Here is a 7,500-nt window from a genome sequence, read left to right as displayed (position 1 = left end):
CTTGGTACCACTGACTTGTCTCCAAGTAAGCAAAGTCTGGGATCAGCAGGCAGTGAGAAACCCAGCCATTCTTCTAATATCCCAAGGATTTTACACCAAAATGGGTGAACATAAGAACACTCCCAGAGCATATGAAGAAATGTACCATCTGTTTCCTTGCACTTCCAACATAGGCCATTTTCAGCGATACCCATCCTATACAGTCTAGAAGGGGTATAGTAGTACCTGTGTACCACTTTATAGTGGATAAATTTCCCTCTTGCTTCCCTAATGTTTTTACCCACATTTGCCATAATCTTTGACCATTCACCTTCATCAAAGTCGACTCCTAAGTCCCTTTGCCATATTAGTTTCAAACTACAGCAAGTGAAGTTGCATTAACCCTTAGAACTCAATTGACGCGCCACCGCGTCAAAACGTGACTCACGCCACTCTGACACAATTTGTAAACAACAGCACCATAACTGAAAGTCCAGCCCGTGTTTTTTGAAAACTAGACATCTCAACCATCATTTTGATACCTCATATGTGTGGGTATGTGCTGTAAAACTAACAGTGACATTGTTTTAAAAAACGTTTTTGATCATTTTTTTTTTTACCTTGACCAGAATGCTGTTGAAATGACGCGACGGCGAAATCGCGGCAAAACACTGCTCGGTTTTGATCATAATTCTCCGTCAAAACAACAGAAAACGCCCAGAAGGAGATACAATACATTTAGTAACTATGTTTTTCACTAGTTTTAGAAATCTCTGATCTCTAAAATACAGGGATAATACATTCACATAGTCCAGGAAGTGGACAGCCGACCGGATGTTGTTTTGTGATCAGTGATGCGTTTCCAGGGACACAGTAAACTTTGAGGAAGAAGTAGTGTCATGTTTAGTGTTCACGGTTTACATTGCTGAAGGAAAATTACAAGCCTAAACGGACAAGAGTCGTCATTTCAATGTGTTTCACGGACGTATTGGCATGTGGATGTGGACAATGTCGGACGACATCAAAGTTGACATGAGAAGTTGGACTGAATACGAGAAGAGCATGCGAGCTGCCTGCTGCCTACTGCCTACTCCTGCTGCTGCCGCTGCTGTTGTTGCATTCAAGTAAGTTTGGCTGCTAAAATGTTTTGATATTTGCTGAACAGACATGCAATTGCCTGCATAGTCCCCTCTTATTTGAAAAATGAATCCCTGTCGCTTGCAAGATGTACAATCTCATGCACGTCGTGCATAGCTAATTGGGAGAGGTGGACGCCAGATGTAAACAAACAGAGAGGTGTGTGTCAGTGACACAGTCACGTTGAGTAAGTTTTGCAGATGTAGGCAAATAGATGTGAGATTGGCATATTACTAACAGTGTTGGACTAAATGTAAATTAGTTTTTTTCTTGAGGTCTTTGTGGTGGGTCATGTTTGTTATGTTTGGATGAGGTTAGCCTAAGTTACTGACTTCTGAAATGACTGCATGTTGGAATGACTTGTCCTAGGCTTTCTTACAGTAGGCTACTGACCTCATCAATAAATCATGGCGTTGTGAATCTGTTGATGTATTTATTTGCACTCATGTAGTAATGCACTGTCATGAAAGCTAAATTGTGACATAACTTTTTTCCTCTGTCAGTTGGCTATGACATATTTATTGACCAGATAAGTGGAAGTGCCTGCTTATGCAGACCCAGTGTATACATGCTGGCATTGTTTCATGTGTTTATGCTATGGCAAGTTTGACACAGTATTTGCTATAGTGATATTTATTTTTTTGTGACATTTAATCTCATCTAAATCTCATTATGTTTTTGAACAGTGTTGGGTAGCCAGCCACCCATGCACGATGACAATGCCAGCAGCGGGCACCCATGGGGATGGACCCAGGAGTGGAGGATGACCCAGTATGGTGAGTTGTGTAGCTAATGTCACACACACATATAGATAATTGTTTTAGGTGTATGGGAAATAACTAAATGTTTGTTTACATTGTACAGATGAAAGTTCAGCCCACTCACTGACACCAGTGACACAGTATTGACCAGATCTCCTGGAAGTGCCTCCTGACGCAGACCCAGTGTAAGTATGCATGCTGGCACTGTTTCGTTTATTTAGGCTATGCAGGGTTTGACACAGTATTTGCTTTTAGTGATATATAATAAATATTTAGTCTGATATTTAATCTCATCTAAATCTCATTATGTTTTTGAACAGTGTTGGGTAGCCAGCCACCCATGCACGTTGACACAGCCAGCACGGAGCACCCAGGGGGATGGACCCAGGAGTGGAGGACGACCCAATAGGGTGAGTTGCTGAGCTTATGTCACACACATATAGATAATTGTTTTAGGTGTATGGGAAATAACTAAATGTTTGTTTAAATTGTACAGATGAAAATTCATCCCACTCACTGTTGACACCAATGAGGGAACAAGAGAGGCTAGGCAACCCCATCTTTTGACAACGGTCACCACCAGTCTATTTCTAAAAATGTTATTATTATATATCTGTTATATAACAATGTATTTTTGTATGGATTATATGGAACATTTAAATGTTTTTTTTAAACAAATGCTTATTTATCCTTTCTATCTGTAAATAAACTTGAACATATAAGTTTACTGAGTGAATGACAACCAAACTGCATGAATTACATAATCACAAAATTCCATTATTCCAAAAGCGCCTATGAGTGTATGGCTACTTTATGACAGCATTTAGATATTTGTGAAGATTATATTGTACATTTTAATGGGATTATGTCCAAAGAAGTGCTTATTAATCTTTTAGTTTCTAAATAACCCCAAACATTTGTATTAGACTGTGTAACAACCCCTTCTACCACATGAATGGCCTGTCTCAAATTCAAAAACGCCTATAATATATAACTGCTATATGATAATATATGTTTTTTTTATAAGATTATATTGGTCATTTCAATTGAATGTGATAAAATATATGGTTTTTGATCATTTTAATGTGAAAGTTGGCCTGAATTTGTGTGTTAGGGTGTATCATAGCCCACTATTCTCATGAGTTACCCATCAAACACAATAAAATCGCCTATATTGTAATGCACTATAATGGCAATATTTTTTTGGTGCCTTGGTGTAGATAATGAAATTTGATTTCATTTGTTACAGAACATATGTGTTTACAATCTTAGCCAACAAAAAGGCTTTAATCTGTATGTTTGGTATTGTACATACTCATCTATCATTAAAAAACCAAATCGGATTTTTGTATTTTTTCATTATTTTTACTATGTCATGTTTATATAGTAGGTTTAAATAAGATGAGATGTATTCCATCATATTGCCTAGATTCTGCTGAGTAAAATGATATAAAACACTTGATAGTACACCTCCCTGAAGCCCTCATACATGTATCCAAAGCCCGATACGTAAAAATGCACAAAAAACGCTCTGAGTTCTAAGGGTTAATAATTAAGTTATAACACACAGATGCAGTATGGGCTATATGTGGTTGCTGAAAGTAAGTAAGCACTGGGTTCTCATTGAAATTAAATTTGTCCCCAACGCAATGTCTGATTTGCAAGTATTTCCAAAAGTGCCCTCTCCCTTCTATATTGTATTTTCCCATTAAATCAGAGTATGACATAACTTGTCCATCCACATATAAATCCTTCACTGTTGCTATACCTTTCAGGAGCCATTGTTTCCAAAACACCATTTTTTTCCCAATACGAATGTCTGGGTTGTTCCACAATGATGCATAGGATTGTCTGTAGTGTGACAGTTTGAGGAGTTTATGGATTTTACACCAAACATAGCGTGAGTGTTCAATCACAGGGTTTGACTCCTGTGTCAGTCCAGAGCGTTGTGAAAGAATGTCCAAGGGCTTGCATGGAGAGGCCAGACTCTGTTCAAATGTGACCCAGTCCAGATCAGAGTCAGTATTTCTCCAGTGTTTTGCAAGCTGTGCCATTTCAAAAGAAAGGTCATACATTTTCACATCTGGTAGTCCAAGTCCTCCTTTATCTTTCAAGGCACACATTTTACTCATTTTAATGCGGGGTCTTTTTCCTTCCCACAGGAACTCCTTTACAATGTTGTCATATCTCTTGAAAATTATGTCTGGAATGTTCAAGGGCAACATCATAGATATGTAATTGAACTGAGGAGCTACAACCATTTTGACCACATTAACCTTTCCCCATAGAGTTAGTTTGAGGTGTTTCCATTTTTCCACATTATGTTGTATTTTTGTCAGCAGGGGGTCATAGTTAAGCGCCATAATCCCCTCTAAATTCTGAGTCAAGCGCACACCAAGATACTTCATACCTGAAGGAACCCATTTGAAACCAAAACCAGTTACCATGTGAGAATAGCATGTCCTTGTAATTGGCATTGCCTCTGATTTTCTCCAGTTTATTTTGTAGCCAGAAACAACTGAGTATGATTCTATTACCTCCATCAGTAGTGGTAAGGAGGTGGCTGGCTCACTCATTAACAATAAAATGTCATCTGCATACAGCATTAGTTTCTGTTCTGTCTCTTTGTCTACTCCTTTCAACCCTAGTATATTTGGATCCTCCCTAATTTTAATAGCCAAAGGCTCCAGTACCATGGTAAAAAGCAACGGGGACAATGGACAGCCTTGGCGAGTGCCCCTTGATACTGTGAAAAATGGAGACATCATGCCATTGGTTATTACTGCTGCTCTTGGGTTCTGATACAGCAAATTAACCCATGCTCTAAAAACCTTGCCTAAGCCAAAATTTGTCATAGTTTTAAACAGAAAATTCCACTGAACTAAGTCAAAAGCCGTCTGAGCATCTAATGATAGTGCTGCCCCTGGTGTACTTTCAGAGTAGTTTAGCCACATAAGATGCATTAATCGCCTTGTATTGTCAGCTGATGATCTTCCCTTTATAAAGCCTACCTGATCCTTATGGATTATTTTAGGTAAGACCTTCTCTAAACGTGATGCTAAGACCTTTGCCAATATTTTGCAGTCCACATTTAAAAGACTCACTGGTCTAAAGTTTGCAGGTTCAGTCGTGTCCCGATCTTTCTTTGGCAACAGTGTTATAATCGCTTCCATGAATGAGTCAGGCAGCGAATTTACTTGAAAGGCTTCAGCAATAACATCAGTCAGTATTGGAGCCAGCGTATCTACAAATTTCTTGTAGTATTCAATAGGGAGTCCATCTGAACCAGGAGATTTTCCAAGTTTCATAGAAGATATAGCATTTCTCACTTCTTCCTCAGTGATGGGTTGGTCTAGCGCTTTTGTTTGTGATGCGTCCAATGTGGGGAGATTCATGTTTGCGAAAAACTGATTCACCTTTTCTTCATCTGCATTACAAGGGGCTGTATATAGCTGTTCGTAAAATGTTTGGAAGACGCTATTTATTTCTTTTGTGGTTGAGACCATGTTATCCCCTTTCTTAATTGCAGGAATTATGTTAGCAGCATTCTGTTGTTTGAGCTGCCTGGACAAAAGTTTTCCTGTTTTTTCACCTCCTTCATAAAATCTTGTCCGCAACCTGAACAATGCATGTTCAGCTTTTGCATTATACAAGTCATGTAACTGGTACTTATATTTACAAATCTCTTGGTATAACTCGTCTGAATACTGCCTGGCTAGATTCTTTTCCAGAGCACATATTTTCATTTCTAGGTCACTGAGAATTTCTCTTCGTTCCTTTTTCATTTTAGATGCACGTGCAATTAGTTTTCCTCGAATATAGGCCTTAGACGCATCCCAAACTGAGGATAATCTCTCTGTACTTCCTATGTTTAAGTCAAAAAAGGAGATCAGATCCTCAGCCAGCATTGTGCTAAATACTTCGTCCTGTAATAATGAAGTATTTAATCTCCATCTTCCTTTTCGTCCTGTATCTGGGTTCAGATTGATATCCAGTTCAACCGTAGCATGATCTGACAATGCAATTGGTCCAATTTTACAGTTTATGACCTTATTAGTAATATCTTGTGACAATAAGAAAAAGTCTATCCTTGAATGGGATTTATGGGCATGTGAGTAGAATGTGTATTCTCTTTCCTTTGGATTAACTAATCTCCATATGTCATTTAGACCTAAATCCTCCACCAGCATATGAAGGGCAGCCCTGTCCTTTGGCATGGATGTTCCCTGATATTTACTCTTATCCAGACACCCGTCCATAACCTGGTTCCAGTCCGCAGCTAGGATTATTTGCCCACTTTTACTACCCAAAATTGTATTTAAATTATGGATAAAGCTTGCATCTGCAGTATTTGGTGCATAAACACTGCACAAAATTACTTTTACACCATTAATAAGTGCTTCAATACATATCATTCTTCCCTCTTTGTCCTTAGTTTCTGATATTATATTAAAGTTAAGGTGCTTATTAATTAGAATGACTACACCATTCTGTTTGCTAGAAAAAGAAGAGTGGAAAACATGTCCCACCCATTCTCGCTTGAATTTTAGTGCTTCTGTATCCCTTACATGGCTTTCTTGTATAAAGGCTATATCTGCCTGTTTTTGTTTTAGATAAGATAACACCTTTCTTCTTTTGATAGGACTTCCACAGCCGTTAATATTCCACGTTACACATCTAATATGACTACCTGTTAACATAAATCATCATGGAGATACATGTCAAGGTGCTGCCCCCTAGTGGGTAATGGCGTGGTACAGGACATTCATTTAAATTCTGAAAAAAATAGTTGGACCTTTCAAACAAAACCAAACATTTCTGTAACCCCTCCAGAAAAAGTAAACAACAACGTATAGCATTGTCAATACCCCCCTCAGAAAACACAAGAAAATAAACTAACAAAAAAGAATGAATAAAGACCCGCGGTCTTCTTTCCACAAACCCTGATTCCGGTCCGTGACGTGCCGGGTAGCCCCAAGGGCTATGCTTGAACAGCAGCACACTTACCTACTAGTCCCACCCACCAACCCACACCACCAGCTCCTCATCTAAGCTAACATAAAATGAATGCTCACAGCATTAATCAGTTGACCCACCACAGCGCTCACGAATGAACTTCTCAGCCTCCTTGCTGGAAGTGAAACTGCGCTCCTTCCCGTTCCAAGTGAAACGGAGGGATGCTGGAAGCGCAAATGTAAACCTCACGTTGAGCTTGTGCAACATCTTCCGTGACGCAGTGAATTCTCTTCTTTTCTTGGCCCGGTCCCTCGACATGTCGGGGAAAAAAGACACTCTGCAATCTCTCCATTCGATGGATCCATTCTCTTTGGCTGCCTGTAAAATCTTATCCCTCGCGGATGTGCGCAGGAACTTGATCAAGACGGTTCTTGGTGGTTTATCCTCGTCGTGGTTGTCAGCTGCCCTTGTTGCTTTTTTAGCTTCGCGCTTGCCCACACGATAAGTCCCTTCAATCTCGAACTCTCTGTCTCCATCCATTTCGATTCCTAGTCCCTCGGATATCAGCTGTTGTACGCAGTTGACAAGTCCATCTGTTTCTAGTTCCTCCGTTAGACCGATTAGTCTCACATTGTTGCGACGGTTCATATTTTCCAGTTCCTCTATT

The 7,500-nt window shown here is 39.4% G+C and overlaps 1 protein-coding gene and 1 long non-coding RNA gene across 6 annotated transcripts in view; both read left to right on the top strand.

Moving 5' to 3' along the window:
- Positions 1-7,500, top strand: part of LOC134467665 (caskin-2-like) — a 109,891-nt gene that overhangs the window by 68,913 nt on the left and 33,478 nt on the right. The gene's annotated exons all lie outside the window — the stretch shown is intronic.
- LOC134467134 (uncharacterized) lies at positions 397-2,516 on the top strand. Its single transcript, XR_010038456.1, has 5 exons — positions 397-1,103; positions 1,803-1,892; positions 1,981-2,062; positions 2,198-2,287; positions 2,374-2,516. It is a non-coding gene; the product is annotated as an uncharacterized LOC134467134 (long non-coding RNA).

This window comes from Engraulis encrasicolus, chromosome 17, assembly GCF_034702125.1.
Source record: "Engraulis encrasicolus isolate BLACKSEA-1 chromosome 17, IST_EnEncr_1.0, whole genome shotgun sequence".
NCBI classification, from domain to species: Eukaryota; Metazoa; Chordata; class Actinopteri; order Clupeiformes; family Engraulidae; genus Engraulis; species Engraulis encrasicolus.
Note: the sequence above shows the minus strand (reverse complement) of the source record. Positions and strands in the feature narration are given on the sequence as shown.